Source organism: Leptinotarsa decemlineata, unplaced genomic scaffold, assembly GCF_025532065.1.
Source record: "Leptinotarsa decemlineata unplaced genomic scaffold, Ldec_3_MD MMD2_P_RNA_scaffold_2, whole genome shotgun sequence".
In the NCBI taxonomy this organism is placed as follows: domain Eukaryota; kingdom Metazoa; phylum Arthropoda; class Insecta; order Coleoptera; family Chrysomelidae; genus Leptinotarsa; species Leptinotarsa decemlineata.
In genome coordinates this window covers 9,051,828-9,074,309 of record NW_027412529.1, presented here as the reverse complement: position 1 = coordinate 9,074,309, position 22,482 = coordinate 9,051,828, and the positions used below count along the sequence as shown (strand labels likewise).

The 22,482-nt window shown below is 35.2% G+C and overlaps 1 protein-coding gene across 2 annotated transcripts in view; it reads right to left on the bottom strand.

Annotated features, from left to right (window-relative positions):
- Nucleotides 1-22,482, bottom strand: part of RapGAP1 (Rap GTPase activating protein 1) — a 107,012-nt gene that overhangs the window by 523 nt on the left and 84,007 nt on the right. The window lies entirely within an intron of this gene.

The following is a 22,482-nucleotide window of genomic DNA, read 5'->3' as shown; positions in this document are numbered from 1 at the left end:
TGTAGGAATGCGATAGCTGGTTAACGGAAAAAACCTATTTTAAACACATATTTTAAACATATTTTAAACTAATTACTAGGCTGTTTGGAAATCATGTAATCAATTTTGCCATGTTCCACTGTAGGTTTGAGAGAAATGACAATAAGCCCCTTTTCATTTCTTTAATTTCAAATAATTGCATGCAGCCAAATGGGCCGTGACGGTACCAGATATATGAAATGGGAAGCTGCGTAAGTGGAAGTCCCACTGAATAAATTTGTAACTGTTGGAAAAATACCCTAAATTTAAAATCACCACATTTAGGTGACTATATATTATACCTAAAGATGCCAATTCACTCCAATATAACGCTTCAGTTTTATTTCTCATTGCTGCACTAAATTCAAATTTCAATGATTGAACTTCAAAAATAATTTAAATTTATGATTTCGATAAAGAACTCAGCCCTTATTTTTACTGAAATATTTCATCACTCTGAAAAGTCTACCTGTGATAAATCACTTTTAATTATCTTAATAAAAATTTCCTTGTCTGAATAAATTTCACTCCAAACCTCAAACATAAAATAATTCGTGAAGAAAAGAGAACTGAAACTTTCTATGTTTTTTACCACTTTTTTTTACAATATACATATATTTGAAAATGTCCGTATAGGACGAAGCTTCAGTAACTTTAGTTACAAATAAAAGTGGTGAAAAACATAGAAAGTTTCATTTCTCTTTTCTTCATTATGATTTCCCACCACGTATTAACGGCTACGTCCATAAAATAATTCGCTTTACAACAATTCAGACATGGTTCAGACGCTATATCGGCAATGGCATATATCTCGTGACGTCACACTAGCTTTCGAAACACGCGGAGTTTCAGAGTTGACTGAACGATCCTACTGTAACGAACATGTTCAAAGCAGTAGTTACATAGGACATAGGATAGTTACATAGAACTTTTTTCATCATGACAATAAACTAATGTTTAAAGAATACGAAGTACAAAAATAGTGAGAGACTGTGAAAGCAAATAAAGGAGAAATTCCGGCGAGGGTAATAAAAAAAGATGTCACACCTGTGATATTCCAGGGGAGAGACAACAAAACTAGCGGTTTATTATTGAAATACAGTTGGAAATTTTTGAAAATGTTTCTATCTCTTCTCAACACAGTCATCAGAGTGGTATTATTCTGCGGTTATGGTGTTGAAACTGAATCAAGCTCTGTTCTGCTGAAACTCAAATTTCGTCAAATGTATGTGTACAACTTCCGGATTCGAAATAGTTTCCCATCCAACAAACTAATCAAAACAGCAAACGAAATGGTGTGCTTTAACAGTATCCACTCAACTAGAATATGGAAATTCATGTGTCCAGAAAGAAGCTATTAGAAAAAGCGTTGTAGAAAGCCGTATTTTTCTTAGCTTTCTAGAACACACATTTTTGACGTGAAATTTTCGGGAAGGCAAATCTTATTAAAGGATGTAGGACGAAAAAAAATCGAGTACATTCTTGATCTAACTTATCAAGGACGTAACACTTGTTTTTGAGGAAATTTAAAAAAAATTAACCTGTTGAAATGAAAAACTTCATCCCCCTCGCTAAAGAAAAAGTTTATTTCGATCCTCCACTTATAATGAAAATCAAAATTAAGAGAACTCTTCACCGAAATACAAGGTGAAAGGTTCGCACTTTTATCGCTATCAACAGTAATTCTCGAAATGCAAAAATGTGGGTTTTGGGGGCAGGATCAATTTTCTTCATTTCAATCTCACTACCTATCGGAAAAATCAATACGACGTACTCCCCCTTCTTCCCACCACAGACAAACTACCCCTCAGATATTTCAGACTTTTCTCGTCCACAGACATATGTATTTGATTTGGTTCCACTATTTGTAGATGTGTGAATGGATTCATTATCTTAATGTAAGCTTTGACCTGAATCCAATGATTTCACCAAACTGAGTGATTTTGAAATTTCTTGCCTTTTTAACCTTCCACAATCTGAAAAATTAATAAATCTAAAATGTAGATAATAGAGGGTAAACCTAAAAATTACAACATAATATAAACCGTATGAATAGTCAGTAACTTATCGTATTTATAAATTCTGTCTGTAGATATAATATATTAAGCTTTTTTGAAATGACTAACATTTCGGAAAGTAATTATTTTTCGTTATCGAAACCTAAAAAAAATATTCGTGAAAAATGCATCAATCTTCAATAACTAATCTAAATTTTTAGATTAGTTTACTCATATAACTTTGACGTTATGTGAGTAAGCAGCTATATAGAATATAACACAAGGTATTCCAATATTTCGATAAGTTTCATTATCATCAGGGAAAAGCTACAAATTTATTGAATATGATGATATTAAATCGGTGTTGACTAAACAGCGCATGTCAGAGAAGATAAAATTCTTGTGTAAACAACGTTAATATATTTAAAGTTGAACGTGATATTTGAAATTTACTTTTTTATATTTATTATCAATTACAAAATGAAAACGTTCGAGTAATATTTAAATAATCAACAGGGAAAACAAAGCACGTGGAGGGTACCATGATATTTTATGAAAATTGAAATTTGAGAGAATGTCAGTCATAGAATTCAAAATTTTGAAAGATCAGAAAATCAAATTTAAAACATGGAACATCTAAATAAAAGTGATAAAAGACAACTACCGGATAAATTATTATCTAGAGAGTGAGGTACGTAACGCTCTTACCAAGGTAGTAAACATTAACATTGAAAAAACTGATTATGATTAGAAGCAAATTCATAAAATAGAAATATTGTATTAGTATCAAAATATGTGATAAAATTCAATCATTATTATTAGTATGTCGGGACTGGTGATAGATGAATTATTGATTAGACGGACACAGCGTTTACAAATAAAGAAATTTATTAATAACACCAACAAATGAGAATAAATAGAAAATAACCGTGTAACCTCGTGGCGAGGAGAATCAGAATTCGGATTAGTTCCCGGCCGAAATCCTTGAATCGAATGAATCAATGCCTCTGGTAAAATTGTGCTGAAAGTAACTTTCGAATAATCATCACTGACAATATGACAGGGGTCATAAATATAGTCGAGAAGGGTCAACCACTTGTGACCGAATTCTTTGTCTAACAATGAGTACCTACTCGAAACATCCCAAGTAGCTTCGTTGTAAATATCCATCTGGTTTTTTGGCAATAAACTTTCTTTTCGAGAGAAGAGGGCACTTAAATGATATGCGATGAAAAAATACAAAAATGCTAAATAAAAATCAAAATGAAAGAATTAACATAACAAACCCAAGCAGATCGATATTTTGGACGGCTGCTCCATAATAGAGTTATGAAAAGTTAATTCCTAACAAGAATTTATAATACAAAAATAATAATCAAAAACGAAATAAAATGTTTCTAAAGTAGGTAGTTGTCGGAAAAACCCTACAAGTATTATTACATATTGAAAATTCTTGTCTCAATTCAGGAGAAAGGCATATATTTTACTGAAGTGTTTACTGTTAGTTTTTTTTTTGCCAAGACACTTGGTCGATTGAGAGATGAAAGAGTTAAATCTAGATTAAGTAAAAGAAGTTATTGTTAAATTTTGAATTTCCTTATAGATTACACATTCAATCAAATCTAGATGCAGTCTACTTTCGAGCAGAGAAAATCAGAATGTGTACTTTGAGATAATGAATATATCAATGGAAAATTTACTGTAGACTATCTGTAACGGTACTCAAGAGTTATTTGTTGTCGTTTATAAGATGATAATTCATTTTACAGTGAGTAAATTAATAAATTCTCGCTATAATGACCTCATTATTATTTATGATTACATTAACAATTATGATTGTCAGATAAAACTGAATAGAAAAAATATAAAGACTCGAGTAACAAGTAAAAATAACTATTGAATAATTAATTTCTCTCAATCCCAGGAACTCGACAAGAGAAGAAAGGTATAACTTAGAGTGCGATATCACTCGATAACATTATTACCTATTATCTTGGAAGAAAAGTTGATTGAATATTACTTAAGCAAAGTTGGAGCTGCGACAAATTATTGTAGAGTATCACTCGTTAACCCATCGTACACTTGAAAACTACAAAATATTGGTTAACAAGAAAGTACAAAAGTTCAAGACAAATTTCCTATTAGGCCCAATTCACACAGAACGGACGTCTTGTCTGGCAGAGACGAGGCTATATCATGGCACGGATGTGTCGGAAGCGTGGCGTATTTAATGCACACAGAGGGGCGTGACAGTGGCGAGAAAGGACGTCAGTAACCTGCCAGGCCTGGTTTTGTGTACTCCTATTACAATAATGAGCACGATTTAAATCAAATAAACTAGGATACTTGCCAACTTATTCCCAAAATTGTACATCATCCCGTATTTTTTAGGATGAATACGAAGAAATACGCGGCGAGAAACTGGCGTGCCCCTTCTTGTGCGCCACGAGAGACTGCAAAGAGAAGGGGCGAGGGCTGGAGGGCAACCGCTCGCGTCACGTCACTTCTGTGAACATTGGACCATTTGTTTACATAGGAGAGACGCGGAAGGGACAAAGGTCCGCGCCTCGTCTCTGCCAGACGTCCGTTCTGTGTGAATTGGGCCTTAGGTTGACGTTGCAAAGGTGCCTGATGGTTTGACTTCAACTGTGTGAAATCAGCTGGGTGAGCAGTTACCTCCTAGGTCATCGTCCATCCTCCTAGGTCATCGTCCATCCTGTCCTTTCCAGAAAGGTGGACAGGTCACTGGAAGAAATCTCCTTTATATCGGCAGGTGTAGGCCAAGACTCGCCGAACACACCCTCTCTTATTGACGATAACTTCGGGTACTCGCACAGGACATGCCTGACAGTCTCATCTTCCCGTTCACACATCCTGCATAGAGATGTGTCCACTAGCCCAATACTATGTAGGTGATTCCTTAGTTGACAGTGGCCAGTCAGATATCCTACTGTTGAGCGATTTTTTCTGGTCATCGCTAGATATTTCTTCGGCGCCAGCTTCCCAGGGTCGCCCAAAGTGATCCTGGCAAGATTGTATCCTTTGATTCCATCCCATCTCTTTAGGAAATGAGCATGGGTGTATAATTTGGCTGGTACCGCAATTGTCGAAGTCATCAGGCCGTAGGTGCCACGGTTTCCTAAAATTCTTAGTCCAGCCGCTTCCTTGGCTAAAGAGTCGGCAATGCGATTACCTTTACTCCTGTCGTGCCCTTTAACCCACCTCAGGATAATGTTATTATCTACCGAGGCTTTGGCTAAATCTTGGTGACACTCTAGTACTAGCCCTGAGGTTACACGTTGCCTGTTCAAAGCTAATAGGGCTTGTTATGTTTTTGCCACGAATACCAGCCAGTTCTGTTTGGACCACGCTGGTATTTTTTCCCATTCCCCAACTAAATCCTTAGGCTTAGTGAGTACACTCCACAACCTGAGCTTTCTTTGGTTTCTGAACAGTCTGTATATATACGTATTGCATTTGTAGCATCTGACTCTGTGTTCTGTTTTATTTGTCTTTTGTAGGGTTTATTAAAAAGAAACCTGGATTCAATTTCATCACTGGTTGCCTGCAGCAGAGGTTACACAGTAAGCGCTTCTCGTCATAGTCTAAGCCTCAATTGACTCATTCCATTTTAAATATTTCGAAATATTTATTTTCTTTCAGAGAATAGTTAAACAATAAATTTATATGATATATTTTTGACTTCAAAGACTGAATTCCCTATTCCGCGTTCCAAAACTATCTCCAGATTTTCAATAAAAATATCTTTCAGCTCTGATCATATCCTGTACGAACTAACGAATCAATTCAATAAATTACCTAAGTTACAAGGAATTGCGCAATTAAATCAAGCCGATAAAAAACAGCTAATTACCGCGACAACTTTCATGAATGTTTAGACTCGCCTATTGAAAATTATCTAACGCTCCAGAGAAACACCCGATGGAGTATCGCAAAAAAAACGAGTCACGGTCAGTTACGGCTCATAATGACGGGTATAAATTGAAACAGCCAATTTCCTGCTACTATGAACTCTGTATAACGAGATGTAAGTATAACCCCGTGATTGATCTGGCTCTGAATGTTCGGAATAGTTGTGCTCTAGGTTACAGAAACTGATAAACCGTGAAGAAAATTATCGCCGAGAGTCACCTCGTTCTAAGTCAAATCTTGGTGCATGGTAATCGGCTGGGTTACGAATCCAACGTTTGGACTCAGCTGCCCTTAACGAAAACAATCCTGAATAAGAAATGGGCATAACGGTTTCCCTTACAAAAACGCTACCTGTATAATAGACAGTACCGGTCTGTTGCAGACTTCATTGTCAAAAAATTCGATGAAAATAGGGGGCAAAAGCTGTCTGTTGGAAAAAATTGAAATAAAAAACGTAAAATTTTCATTATCAGTGATTTCATGGAGAGAAGGATTTTTTTCTTGAGGTTTAGTAGATGAACAAAGCCGATTTCATTACACCGGAAATTCAAGTAACAGAAGCAATAATCGACCATTTTCCGTGCGGTTTCGACCGTTAAGTAAAAAGTCGTACATTGTCGATAGAATGCTTATAGACCAACGTTTGTTAGGATTGAATATTAATGATACCACTCACGACTCTTCGAATTCTAGAAGAAATAGATGAGTTTTTACGAAAAAAGTAAAATATCCATCTTGAAAGCATAAATAACGTAACAAAACAGCTGTAACAATACAATGTAGCAAAATAGCTGTCTGGATGTTTTCAACTGGTTTCTGTGTACTCGTATTGAGGTGTTCTGAAAATAAAAAAATTCCAGAATATCAGGTTATTTTGCAAAATGCAAAATTGTATTGAAAAAAGGTTTCCTTGGGCTAACTTGAAGTCATGGATAAATAAAATACTTTTATTGCTGTTTTCAAATGTGTACAGGCTATAACTATCTTTTTTTTAAGGCAAAACATAAGCACTACAGGAAAATCCTTAAGGCGCTCTCAGAGCGGTGCCTGTGCGAAAGTAGCGATTCACATGGGATTTGAATCGCTGGGGATTAAATCCATTCGGAAACACGTTCTCAGGAAGTTAATTCCACATGAACGCAGTTCTCCAGATGAAAGAGTTCTTAAACAGTGAAGTAAAAGGTGTACTGAGTTGAACCTCAAAACGATGAGCAGCCACAGTCCGTCGCGTATTCCTGATATGTACCGCTCTTGGTGGAATCAAATATGCCAAGTCACTTGAACACCTTCCGTGAAAGTATCTATAGAAGAGAGACAAATCTCTAACCTAAGCTAAAAAATTATTCGGAAGGTCCTAGATATCAGTCATCACACCACTCTCCTCAGCAATTTACAGTATTGAACAGATAAAATAATAATAAAATCGTTGGGCGTAGCGTAACCTGAGTTGATATGTAAATACTTCACCCAACGATTTTTTTTTATCTGATCAACACCGTAGAATGCTGAAGAAAGTGGTGTGATAACTGCTACCTTGGACCTTCCGAATTGATTTTTGGCTGTTAGTACATTATCTACATCAATATTGTCTCTTTTTTTCAATAAAACCGTTTAACATAATTTCTTTCATTTATTTTCAAGTTTTCAGTGTCTAATTTTGTTACTCAATTCTTCTCTTTATGATAAGTTCATTCACTGCCTCAATATAACAAGGTTTATTTCCCGACACGTTGTTGCAATTTAACTCCTCAATACATAAACCTTCCAAAGACTTTACTGACTTGGGGCCACGTATGATTGTTCTATAAACAATTACGAGCCTAAATTCGCAACTGAGCCTTGCATTTTGTGGACAGTCGAAGCCCATGACAAAAATAAGGGTAACACATCTTCCTTTCAGCCGTCCCATAATTGAACCTTGCTGGAAACAGTACGGCTTTAGGGTCCATTAGATGTATGCCGTCTCTTCCAAAGTTGATCTGAACTGACGATGACGATACATCTGTTTATTCTGTTTGGTACATTTGAGTTCGACGAAAGTGAGGCCAAAAAATTTCGGCAATGTAGCCGATAGCGCCGTTTACCAATCCTATCGATACATTAATATTGGACGGCAACATATTGAGGTAATTGTGAAAAATATGCAATCCGCCACTTTGTAGCTGTGTCCATTTATTAAATTGTATTGTAATCAAAACTAAATGTATGTACTAAATATCAGATCAATCTGTCAACAGAAAGAGGGTTAAACTTCAATTACTAAATTTGTCCCAATCAAACAGGGCACAAGCTAAATAACAGCGTTTAAAAACACATGATGATTTCAATAGAAAAGAAGAGGCAACGAACAATAATAAAATCTGGCTACCTGTCCTCAAAGGTACACAAACAAGGTTAGGTAATCCAATTAAGAGAAATCTAGCCACGCCTACTAAAAATAATACAGTGCTTTTCAGATAAAAGTATCCACCTTTAATAACTTTTGTAATACTGGTATTTAGGAAAAATCCAAAAACACGTCAATTTATGTTGGAAGGGGCCAGCATTATGGCTTATTTAAACTCTTGTACAATTATTATTTTGGTAGTATAAACCTACAATTTCAATTATTTCTTGTAAAGAGTAAACCATTTCAGCGAAACAAAATAAATAATGTATCAAAGTACACTATCAAAAGTGACTACAAATTCTAGTTGACAATGTCAAACTTTAATAAAAAGTAGAGTTTTTTGTTGTTTGGATTTTTGAAGTAGAATAAATAGCACAGTTAAACAGATTAAAGAGTTTGAACTGTTGTACAACCCATTTTAGTACAGGCAAATAAGGTGAAAGTAAAAAATAAGTAAAATTTGTGCTATTAAAAGAAAAATTGTTTATCTCATAAACTAACCACTTTAACTTACACGTATTATACATTTTTTAAATCAGCTAGAGGAGTATCCAAATTTTGCATAAAAAATATGAGAAGTAATTTAAAAAAAAGGGATGATGCTAGGGGTGAGGGCGTGGCTTTTCCAGTAAGTTTAAATAAGCCATAATGCTTGCCCCTTCCAACATAAATTGACGTGCTTTTGGATATTTCCTAAATACCAGTATTACAAAAGTTATTAAAGGTGGATACTTTTATCTGAAAAGCACTGTATAAAATCAGGCACTGCGATCGTTACCACATCGCCTTTGATGATGTCTACCGCAGTAGTAGACGAAATGTCAGGCATGAAACCTGCAGACCACGGTCAAAAATCCCGGAAAATAGCTTTCACACAGTTATCTCTGGTCATGAGTTTACATTCCTTGATAATATACGTTTCCATGTGTCGGTGGTTGTTGAATTTGTGACGGTGTTTGTAGAGTCATTCGATTTTTGATTGACTTTTTATTTTCGGTTGCATTAATTGTTGAATATACGAACGAATCTGAACGAACGTTCTCTTTCAAACCAGATTCTTCTTCATTGTTTTAGATTATGCAAGGTGCAGGTGTGCAAAGAAAGTCGATAAGTTTTTTAGGGTTTGGAAAATGTACATTCATCTCCGACAGTGCAAATCCGAATTCAAGATGCGATAACGTCAGTTATAGGAAATTGTCATATTTGGGTGGGTGAACCAACCAATAACATTGCCCATTTTTTGAAGAAAGAATGCGTAAACGTAGCTTATAGAACGAATAATAGGCTAAATGAATTTAATAAAAACAATAAAGACAAAACTTCGCAGTCGGATAGATCAGGAGTATATAAGCTGACTTGTGGTTCTTGCCCAAAACTGCATATTGGTCAAACAGGGAGAAGATTTTTCCAAAGAATTAAAGAGCATAGAAGTAGTTTTCTAAATAGAAAGAGCAATTCCACATTTGCCAACCACCTTTTAGCAGAAGGACATGAGTTCAATCAAGAAGAAAGAATTTTGAAACTCAATCTGCTAGAATGTTTGGAAATCAATGGTAGATATTCGTTTTGAGGGCACACGGCGATTTTGAAAAATTTTTTGAGTGTACTTTCGTATTTTGATGCGTAGATTACGAATCCGAAAGAAAAAAACGGCGCTCTCCCTGATTTACAAAGTTACGGCCAATAAAAATGTTAAAAGATATACGGACCTGCTTTTTGGTTATATATCTCTGTAGGTATTTAAGGTTTTTAAGGTTAATGGCATAGTTGGTACGACTGATGCTGTCAATATTCCTAAAGTAATTCAAATGTTTTTTGCCTTCATTCTTTAGATCGTAAATTGGTTTTTGGTGTTGTATTACGAATTTGAAATAGTAAGCGGCGGCAAATACCAACCGCTTCTTTCTGAAATGTCACTAGCAACTAAAAATAGAAGAATGTCACCAGAAGAAGCACTGACTTTTTAATAAAAAATGTTGATTGTTGGATTGAAAGTACCAATTGAGGAGGAATAAGGTGTAAAGATGACCTAGTGAATAAATGCGTGTGTTTTTAAATAGTTTATCTTGTGAAAAAGAAGGCTGAAAAGTTGCCCTTTTCTGAACTTTGAAGGGCCCTAACTTTGTACCCTCAAAACGAATATTTACCATTTTTTCTAATGTAGTAACGGGGACATTAGTTCAGGTAATTTAATTCATTACAAACTTAGGTAAAAATCAGGTACTTGAAATGTAGATACTTCAAATTGTTTCGCCATTGTATGGCGAAACACGTGTTGCGTTTTTGTAAAATCGTTTAGTGAATATCCCACAATAAAGTGTTTTTTGGATACGTTCCAAACTAACACAAATTCAACTCGAAAATTGTTACTCATTTTTTCATGTCAACAACTCCTACCAGGTTATACCTACATGGAACCAAAATCGATATATACAGAAGAAACATCGGAAGACCCACAGTCGGCATCGACACATTAAGTCTCGGAATGAGACCTGCTGATAACACACCAGCCGCCGATAAAGCTATCGAAGATAAATCCAGCGAGGCGACGGCGGGCGAAACGAGACTTTCCGCGAAACAAAGCAAAACGAAAGACAAACTCTCACTTTCCGCGCTACCCACGCGATCAAGACACTCTTTAAATCCGTAGCAAATGAACCTACACGATCGACCAGTCGTTCGAAACTAAAGATAAAACACCGGAGTAGTTCAAGCAGAATGACTCAGTATCAGCTCTCGGTACAGATCAAGTCTGCGGGACACACGTTCTTGTAGTCTGGTTCACGTGTGCCATTTTATCGAAAACCAGTCCTCCAAGACCGAAAATTATGATCAAGGTGTCATTCGATTCGAAATGGCATCCAATAACTTCATATACATTTCGAAGAGAAAGAAAATTGGAATGACCTATAAATAGTCAACTCTCAAAGGAATAGTCCAGTCATCACCTGGAGGCGATTGTGGGTACTAACAATCGAAACGTCATGAAGTAACCTGGTTTGAAATATTTTTGGAGTGAAACTTCTTTACGCACGCTTGACTTGGGAAGTAAGCTGGTGAATGCGTAACGAGAGCGTTACGAAAAGTGTGATCGGGCGAGGCGAACGGAAGTTGAGAGGTAGGTATAAGTTAGTGAAGATATAGAAAGAGAGGGAGTTACTTTTCGTATATTACTGTAGGGACAAGAGAGAGAAAGATGCAAACACACATTTACAGTCAAGTAGCCTCTGAAGAATTAGGAGATAACTGTCGCACGTTGCCACTAATTTAAGCAGAAGATTTCAATGTTAATTCCGCGCCCGAAGATGGACAACTCTTGGTAAACCTTCTACAAGATAAATTAAAACTAGAAATTAATAATAATCGAAATGAGCCTATCACAAGACAAGGAACAACAATCGATGCAGTTTTCTCTAGATATCTTTCTAATTTTCATTCGAAAACATGTGTATATGTATGTGTATCTTATTTCTCAAACCATAAGCCTATTGTCTCGGTCTAACAATCAATCACAGTAATTACTGATGTATCCAATAATGAAAATAATACATAAAAAATGTGAATTTATCAATCTTAGTGACTGGAGAAATGTAGAACAGTAAAATGGAATAACACGTTAAAAGGTAAGACCTCGTTAGTCCTTAGCTCGCACAAGTTTCTCAACTTCTGAGAGTTGTCGTTGGTATGGGGGCGAGAGCTGATTAACGAAAAAACAGTTTTTTTTTAAACAGATTAACGGGGTCTCTCAGTCAAAAAATCAAAACTCTGCTCTACTTTGCCAAGCTTCTGCTTCTAATGGGAAACTTCTTCAGGGCATATAATTTAATGAGTTGTGAATATTTTCGCCTTTGACATTACAATTCATACTTACAGTAAAAATGAGTGAGAAACAATAAACTGAACATATTAATTGATGAAGAAAGTATAGAATTTTTTTGGGTTTGACAAATGTCATACCTTCACGTAAATATCATTTTTCAATGAGTATGATGATTTCATAATCTTTGACTCTGAAGAAAGAGTTATTGATTGATACAACTTTCATTATTATTATGTTATTTCTCTTTCGAAGGTAAATACTATAAACAAATTCTTGGTAAACCAATTGGAGCTACTATTTCTCCTATTATAGCTCAATACGTAATGGACGATCTTTTTGAAAACATACTTCCCAAATTGAGTTTTGAAAATCCTTTTTTTAAAGAAATACGTTGACGATGTCATCTGTGCAATACCTTATGACAAATCTAATGAAATTCTTGATGTTGTCAATAGATATGATAAAAAGTTACAATTCACTATCGAAATAGAAAATAATCAAGCCCTTCCTCTTCTTGATACAAGAGTGATCCCTAAAACTGACAATTCCTTGATTACTGATTGGTATGTCAAACCTACTAATTTAGGAAAATATATCAATTACTACTCCTTTCATAAAAAATTTGTTAAAATTAATTTAATACCCTGTTTGAAAAAAAGAATAGAAAAATTATTACACCCTGCCCTTAAGCAAAAAAATCTCAGACTTCTTAGAGACATATTGACCTACAAAAAAATCAAATGTGATTTGTAACATTCCTTGTAACAATTATTGTAACTTGGATTACATCGGAACAACATCTAGAATTCTTAATGATAGAATAACTTCACATAAAACTGATACAAAGAAATCATGTGCATTAGCACAACATTCCAAAGAAACAGGACTTAAACCAAATTACTCTAATATCAAAGTTTTACACACAGAAAAATAAATTTCCAAACGCCTTTTTCTTGAAATGGTTGAAATTTATAAGTATTCTGATTGTATGAATAAGAGAACTGGCATTGATAATCTCAGCAGTATATACAGTAACTTACTGGAACTATATCAAAAACATAATAATAATGAAAATTGTATCAATTAATAACTCTTTCTTTAGAGTCAAAGATGATGAAATCATCATACCATTTGAAAAATGTCATTTATGTGAAAGTATGACATTTGTCAAACCCAAAAAAATCCTATACATGTTGAACTTTCTTCATCAATTTATATGTTCAATTTATTGTTTTTCTCTCATTTTTACTGTAAGTATGATTTGCAATGTTATTCAATTGCGAAAAAATTCACAAATTCATACAACAATAATAATTCGTGAAGAAGTGATAGTGACCTACTTTTTGTTCTGCGACAACTAGATTCAACAAAAACTACCAGCAGAGAAAAAATTAACAGTGTCTACAGATTCTACAAATTTAGAAGACCTGCGACAGAGAATTATTCGGGAATGCCGATTTCTGACTCAAGACATCTTCAATAATATAAAGAACGCTTTCGAAAGTAGACTGTATTATTGTATGGAACTAGATGGAGGTCATTTTGAACACTTTATCTGTTGATTGTGTTGCCATTGTATTACTTTTGTTGATTTCTTCAATAAAATGAGCGATAGCGAATTTTTTGTTTTTTCTTAAATAATTTCTCAATAACGAATGAACCAATTTCGAAATAAATTACAGAAGTAATGAAGGAACAAAAGACCTTTCAAATGATGTATCATTCGACCCCCCATGACGTTGAAAAAAATAAGGGGGTAGTTGCTGACCGCAGGGGGGTGAAGTTTCAGGTATGATTTCCATATTAGAATAATTTCCCCTAGAAATAAAAATTGACGTGTCCTTTCAAATTTTCTATTACACGTCCGTTTTGACTTACTGGAGGGGGTCAAGTTCGGTTGGATTGTATATGGATTGTTTGTATTCAAGGTGGAGTTTGAATCGAAGGATCATTGTCTTATTTACGTGAGGTTATGTGAATCACTGAAGTGTATCTGTTCACTGTATTGGTGAGACTTATTTGATTTACATTTGTCTCTGAAGAGTTAGGGTCTAGTCAATATCGTAATCATATCAAATTGAACCTGTGAATTTCTACAGAAGCATTCATACACATTTTTGATATCCGTCACAACCATTATTTGAATATTTGATTCCTTTGGTTTTATTCGATAATTATTGGAGAATGATGCATTAAGCCCTGGGAGTCACATATGATTCAAGAATAATGACACCTAGATGTAAATTTTATGGCTATTGAGAGGAAGCCTATTATCGTTGTGGGAATCTGTTTTGGTGGCCAAGCCACCATTTCATTGGTTTAAAAAGTTAATCAATCATTTTTTCGTTCCTAAATAATAATGAAGCAAAACCATTATTCAACCATTAATCACAGTGTTCTTCTATAATATTATTTTTCAATAATACTCTTTACGTTCAACAAATGAACCATTTGTTATAAACAAATGAAGTGCACATACAGTGCCTTCATTTCAAAACTTCCCACCCCTAGTACTTTTTTTAGCAGGGAGAATTTGCCGTAGGCCAAAAACACGTCAATTTAGATAACGAGGGGGAAGTTTAAAACCAGTGCCAGTGGTATTTTAGGTTTAACCCCCTTACCCCTAGCTACCACCACTTGATAATTTCAAATGGCACCCCCTATCTTGTAACACATCATTTTAAATATCTTAAGAGTCCTCACTCAACCCCGTTTAGAAAACTGAAATTGGTTGATCCGTTCTCGTAAAATAGAGCAAAAAGAAAATGAATTATAACAAAATGCAAAAATGTATGGAACTGCTACCACTGACTCAATAACGGTATGTTTATGTCTCTTTTTACACATAGTTTTTTGCTTTAGCTGAAAGTGAGATAAGGGCACACATTTGCTTCTTGGCGTCAGTTACAATTAAATGGTGAAAACATTTATCAAAAATTTGTCATTCCTGATTTCAAACTGTTTGTCAAGTGGTGTCAGTTGCACTGACAGTAATACAAATCGTAATGGTGTACACTTTCCAAGAAAGAACTGAAACTATTTTTATTTATGGTGCTGAAGATAGGTGAGAGGACAGCCCGGGTTTTTAATGAAAGGCATGCAGGCCAAAATGTGAGTCACCGATATGTTCTAGACCTTGTTCAAAAATTTGAAGAGACCGGTTCTGTGAGCAACAAAGCAGTAAAGCAGCCGAGAGTTCTTACGGAAGCCGCACAGATTGAGATTTTAGGCCAATTCGCCGTTGAGCCTACTACTTCAATTTCGAAAGTCGCTTAGTTAGTAAATATTTCAGTTGGTTCTATACACAAAGTTTTAAAACTAAACAAGTTCTTTCCTTACAAAATGAGTATTCTTCAGCAACTCATAGAGGATGACTATGATAGGAGAATTGAATATTGTGAAATAATGACTGCGAAAATTCAAAATGATCCGAATTTAATAAAAAATATTTTCTTCAGTGATGAATCAACTTTTTTCGCAATGGCTTTGTAAATAAGCGTAACTGTAGGATAATGAAAATCCACACTTGTTTCGGGAGGATCATACGCAATATCCACAAAAAATAAACGTCTGGGCTGGAATTCTGGGAAACGAAATAATTGGCCCTATTTTTATTAAAGAAAACTTAACTGGTCAATTGTGTTAGGAGCAACCGCCCTATATATCGATAGTCCAGTTATGCGTAATGAGGATGATTCATGGAAGCAGCTGTTTCATCGGGAGATATTCATTATTGAGTAGACTAGAGTAGGATACGTTTGTTATGGCGACACATTATTTGGGGAATATATTCGTTGTTCAGAGTGAAGTGTTTTAATGTATTAGTGATACCCAACAATTGTATTTAAACTTACTGGAAAATGTAATCGATCCACGATCCACTCATAATGCAGTCCTTAGAACGCCAAGTTGATGAAGAAGATAACCCGCTCTTGGATGAACAAAATTTACATTTACAACAGGACGGCGCACCGCCACACTACGCATTGCATATTCGACAGTGGCTCTATCAACGGTATCCTGACAAATGGATTGGCAGAAGAGGCGCTCTGGAATGACCGGCGAGATCTCCGGATTTAACGCCATTGGATTTCTTTTTCTGGGGTTATTTGAAGACAATGGTAAACAAAACTCCCCCGCAGGACATTCAGGATCCAAGACACAGGATTACTGACACATGCAGACAAATTAATAACGAAACATTTACAAAAGTCCGATAGGAATTCGAGAATAGATTGTACTTTTGCTTGGCTACCAATGGTGAACATTTTGAACATCTGATGAAGTAAGGTACATTTATTTAATTGCCAATAGCTATTATTTTATATTATAAGTAATTTTCTTTTTGCCCTATTTTACGAGAACGGATCAACCAATTTCAGTTTTCTAAACGGGGTTGAGTGAAGATTTTTAAGATCTTTAATGTGATGTGTCACAAGATAGGAGGTGCCATTCAAAATTATTAAGTGGGGGTAGCTAGGGGTAAGGGGGTTAAATCTAAAATATCACTGGCACTGGTTTTAAACTTCCCCCTCGATATCTAAATTGACGTGTTTTTTACCTACGGAAAATTCTCCCTACTAAACGAAGTACTAGGGGTGGGAAGTTTTGAAATGTATATCAGTTTTATAGAAAAAAATAAAATTACTCAAATTGATTCAACAAATAGTTCATTTGATATAAAATCAAGTACACTAATGGGAAAAAATTTTAGTATTGTAAAAAATTGCTATAAATGAATATGTTGGAAAAGCGATTCCTTGATATCAATATCAAGCAACAAAAACATAATTGTTAATAAATTAATGCATTAGCAATAAAAATTATTCATGTGAAATGATTCATTTCTCAAAAAGCATTATTTGTATCAACGAGTACATTTGTTCATAACATATTTTCAAACAATGGGAGTTTAAATTGAATGAATCAATAAAAAAAACAAAAAAAAACAATCAAAAGAGTGTTTTTTGTTGCTTCATTCTCATTATCATTTCATTCTTGTAATGCCTTCGATTATTATTGAAAAAATGGAGTATCACCAGTTATCATTCCTTTTTGCGCTCTCCAAAATCTTTGTAAACCAAACCATATTTCATACGGTAGACATTCTCCCTGCGATTGATATTTCGAAACGACTATATTTCTCAAAGTTTGGCACCTTAATTTCCGGAGGCGGGCACACCTCAGTAAAATAACATTAGTCAATTAAATGTATTCCACAGATAATTCGAAAGGGGTTTGCATATTTTGACAATTCACGCCAAGATGGATTTAAACGATTATGCCAGCTTTGAATATGAATGGATACATTCATTTTGAACTTCCACCAAAGTAAGTGCGATATCGCCAGAGGCTTACGCCAGTGACATACTCCATGAATTATAGGTTGTATTTTAAATTCAAAGAATTTTCTGGGGTTTGGCTAGATATTTCTTGAGATCCCTACTCTCAACAATTATTTATCACTACATACTACATGGGCTGAGAAGTCTCAGGCCTATTGCATTTACCGCTTTTTCAGTTAGTACTAAACTTCAAATGGAAGCTGTTGAAATTTAATGATATTCTAGTCATAAGTTTGTGACTTATTTGTGCTAAGAGTGACACTACTTTTATTATTTTCAAAACAATGGATCAAAAACAATTTCGTGTTTTAATTTTACACTACTTCTTGACGGGAAAAAATACCGTTTAAGCGAAGCAATGGCTTGAAAAGTGTTGTAAGGACTCCATCAGAAACAACAATTAAACGTTAGTTTACTGACTTCAAATGTGTCGTAGAGACACCGATGGTGCAGATTGCAATGGACATCCAAATTGTATTTATTCATTTATTAATTTCATACACTATTCTACAGGATGAACCCAATTACAGAATAGTGAGGAACAGTGGCATTTACAAATAATATGTAATTTCTGAATCTATATAAAAAAAATGTAAAAACAGAACTGTCAGTTAGCTAAGAAATGTCTTTTGATATGTATAATTTGGCAGTTGAATATATCTAGGACATGACTAAAAGAATTAGAGGTATCGCACATTGAATGAATTGGAGATTTTTTCATTATATTTGTACGCAGAGTGTTGAGATAAAATCTGACACTATTCCTAAATGACCGTCCAAGAACCCAAAAATTCAACATATGTAACATAATAATACAACCATAATACCATACTGAAAAGAGAAATGAAAATTTCCATGTTTTTTACCACTTTTATTTGAAACAAACGTTTTCATTATGATTTCCTACCACGTAGTAACGGCTACATCCATCAATTTATTATAATACCATACAATAATACCACCATTACAAGGAAAAACATCGTCTTTTGTGAAGAATTCAAGGCATTTTGTCAAACTACTAGGGTCAATTGAAGTCACACAGCAAGATCAACTAATTAGTTTCGACGTGGAAAGCCTTTACAGCAACGTTCCGGTCGAAGAAGCACTCCAAATCATACAGAGAAAGCTATCTGAATAAGGGAACCTGAAAGAGAGAACGAATCTACCTATAGAAGTAATTATGGAATTACTAGGATGCTGTGTACGAAACTGTTATTGCCAACTTCACACAAGATGAGGGACTGGCAATGGGATCGCCACTTTCACCAGTCATAGCCAACTTATATATGGAGTGGTTTGAAACTCTGGCCATTGAAGAAGCCCACAAGAAACCTCGAGTCTGGTTGAGATATGTTGACGACACCTTCATAATATGGAACCATGGGAATACTGAACTAGACGCCTTTCTGAAATACATCAACAGCGTGAGACCTTCCATCACTTTCACAATGGAGAAGGAAATTCACAATGAATTGCCATTCTTAGACGTTTTGGTGAAGAGGACCGACACTAAGTGGGAAACATCTGTATATCGAAAACCCACTCACACGGGACAGTATCTGAACCATGAATCCAACCACCATCAATCAACTAAAAGAGGAATCATCAAGACTCTATCATACCGTGCTTACGGGCTTTGTAACACGAAGGAATTTCTCGTAAACGAACTAGACATCATCAAAAATTATCTTCAATGGAGTGGCTACTCCAAAGCGATGGTAGAAAAGATTTTGGCTAAAATACAGCAGGAGCCTAGCAAGGAAGAGAAGCCGTCACAACCAGTGCTTGCACTTCTCTACATCAGAGGATTATCGGAGAGGATAAGAAGAATTGGTTCCAAGTACAACATCAGAACCTGCTTCAGATCCGGTAACACTATCCGTAGCAGCCTCACGAAAACCAGGCCACCAAAAGCGGACTGCGATTTCAAGAATTGCATTTACCGGATACCCTGTGAGTGCGGAAAATCCTATATTGGTGAAACCAAGAGTCCTTTGAAAGTTCGCATTGCCGAGCACAAGAAACACACATAGCGAGGGGAAACCAGCATATCAGGAATAGCAGACCATGTTTGGACCCATCAACACAACATCGAGTGGTCCCAAGCTAAGATCTTACACAGAGAGGAACATTGGTTTAGGAGAAAATTCAAGGAAGCCGCATACATGTTGTCCAACAACGTATTCAGCCAAGCCAGCGTAGAAATACGCAACTTATGGAAACCCATTATCAAGTCATCTCTCGGAGGAATCAGTCCAGTCATCACCCGAAGACGATAGTGGATACTAACAATCGAAACGTCGTGAACTAACTTGGCCTGAAATCTCTTAACTTCTTTATTTTTATCTTTATTTTCATTTTGTACTTCTTTATTTTTAATTTTTGTTCAATTGTTTTTATTTTTACTTGTATTTTATTTCACTATTATTTCATTTCAGGTTTTTTTTTGTTTAATATAATTTATATATAATATAATTTACAGCTATTTATTTTTAATTCTTATTTTTTAGTTGTTTCAGGGATTTCAAATAATTTTATATAGGTATTAGACAATGGAAGTCCGAACTAGTGAAATTCATATGTAACAATTGAGAGCAGGTAATGATATTGTTTATTACCTTGAATAAAAAAAGAAATGAATAATATTTACGCCTTACTTCGAGACTAAAAATTGTGAGTTTCAAGCAATTTATAATAGGGTATTCCTGCAATAGGATACGTGCTTTCAAGTTTAAAAGACATATATTTTAGGAAGCGCCTCTGTGGGGCTTCTAGTTGATTTATATGAACCTGATAGTAGGGACTCCACACAACAGATGCATATTCCAGCCTAGATCGAACAAAAGTGAAATTAAGTAATTTCAATGTTGAAGCTTTTTTAAAATCTTGTATTTCTAAGAATCCATACATGCCATAAGCAGCTGTCAGAGTAGTGTCAATATATTTACAGAAAGAGAGGAATGAATCAAAAGTAACACCTAGATCAGTGAGTATGTCAGGACGCTCCACAACTTGATTGTTCATGACGTAGTTGTATAATATCAGATTCGTTTCCAGTGAGTAAGACATTACATCACATTTGTATATGTTGAGAGATAGATTATTTTTCCGACACCATGTAGCAATACGATTTAAATTCAGGGTGAGACGTTCGCAATTATTAGAGCATGATATATTGCGAAAGAGTTTCAAGGCATCTGCGTATAAAAGGAAATTTACATCAATCTCAGGTCCGATATCATTGATGAACATACTGAACAGTAGGGGTCCTAGGTATGACCATTGTGGTTACATATTCGACAGACTTAAGGCCATTGAGTTGAACATACTGCATACGGTTGTAGAAATACGATCTGAAAAGAGTAATCAAGTCATTCGATAACCCATAAGTCGAAAGCTTGTTGAGCAGGATACTATGGTCAAGTCTGTCGAACGCTTTAGAAAAATCAGTGTAGATGACATCAGTCTGAGACTGACAATCAATACCCTCCGCAATACATTGAGTGATTGTTACAAGATTGGTGATGGTTGAACGTCCTTTCATGAAACCGTGTTGATTGCGGCTAATAATGTTGCTAACATGACAGTAGATTGTCTTATCAAGAAGCATCTCAAACACTTTACGAAATATGATGTAATTTTTATCTCACTTTTATCTCCTTTTTTAAAAATTGGGCAGGCTTTCGACATTTTCCACATTGATGGTATAGTTGATGTTTTCAGGCATATATAGATTAGAGTTGTTAGTGAGCTGAGGCACAATCTTTAATAATGAATAGTGGAATATGTTCAGATCCCGCAGTAAATTTAGGCAAATGAGGCAGTAACACCAGAAAACAAAAAAATCCACAAAATTGTTTTGAATGATCGAAAAGTGAAGTTGCGTGAGTTAGGTGACATTATAAAGATATCAAAATAACGTGATGGCTTTACATTGCATAAGAATTTGACTATGAGAAAGCTCTGTTCAAAGTGGATGCCGCGCAAGCTCACTGTTGACCAAAAACATGAACGTCTTGATGATTCTGAGCAGGATTTGGGCATGTTTAAACAAAACAAACCAGAATATTTCAACGATCTTTTTTGGGTATTTTCACCTTCCACAATCTGAAAAATATGAAAATTTCAATGGAGAACTTCAAGTGTAGAGAGGCAAACTCTTCAGTTTACCCCGATAAGTTACTGTGTTAAATCGAAGTATTTTTCACAAAGAAAAGTGTTCTATTTATCAGTAACTTATCGTATTCAACAATTTTGCCCATCAAAAAAATTGTCGAAAAGTAATACAATACTTATCTTAACATTTCGGAGGTCAAAAACATTCGATGTAATACAAGGTGCTCTCCGATATCAGTCTGTTGCCATTTCGCCACTATCAATTTCTTTTTAAACGGGTACCCAAGTACGATCCATTTCCACTTGTATAAACTTCTCCATTATAATTTTCATGTTTTTCAGATTGTGGAAGGAGAAAATACCAAAAAATGGTCGATGAAAAACTGAGTTTCCTCCACAAAAATTACTTTCGTTCAATAAACCAGAATATTTACGTCGATATGTAACAATGGATGAAACATGGATCCACCACTTTACTCCAGAATCAAAACGATCCTCATATGAATGGAAAGCAACTGGTGAACCACGTCCAAAGCGCCCGAAAGCATAATAATCGGCTGGAAAGGTTAGTCATCGACTATCTTGAGAAGGGAAATACCATCAAAAGTGAATATTACTTATATAGCGTTATTGGAGCGTTTGAAGGCCACAATTTCAAAGAACCGACCGCATATGGTAAAGAAAAAACTGTTTCATCAAGACAACGCAGTCCTGTTCGGAGACCTCAAAAAAAATGCTCACCGGTAAGAAATTTCACTTGAATATATGTTCAAAATGTGTTTTCTCCGTTAACCAGCTATCGCACCCCTACGAACGACAACCCTCAGAAGTCAAAACTTTCGCGAGCTAAAGACCAACGAGGTC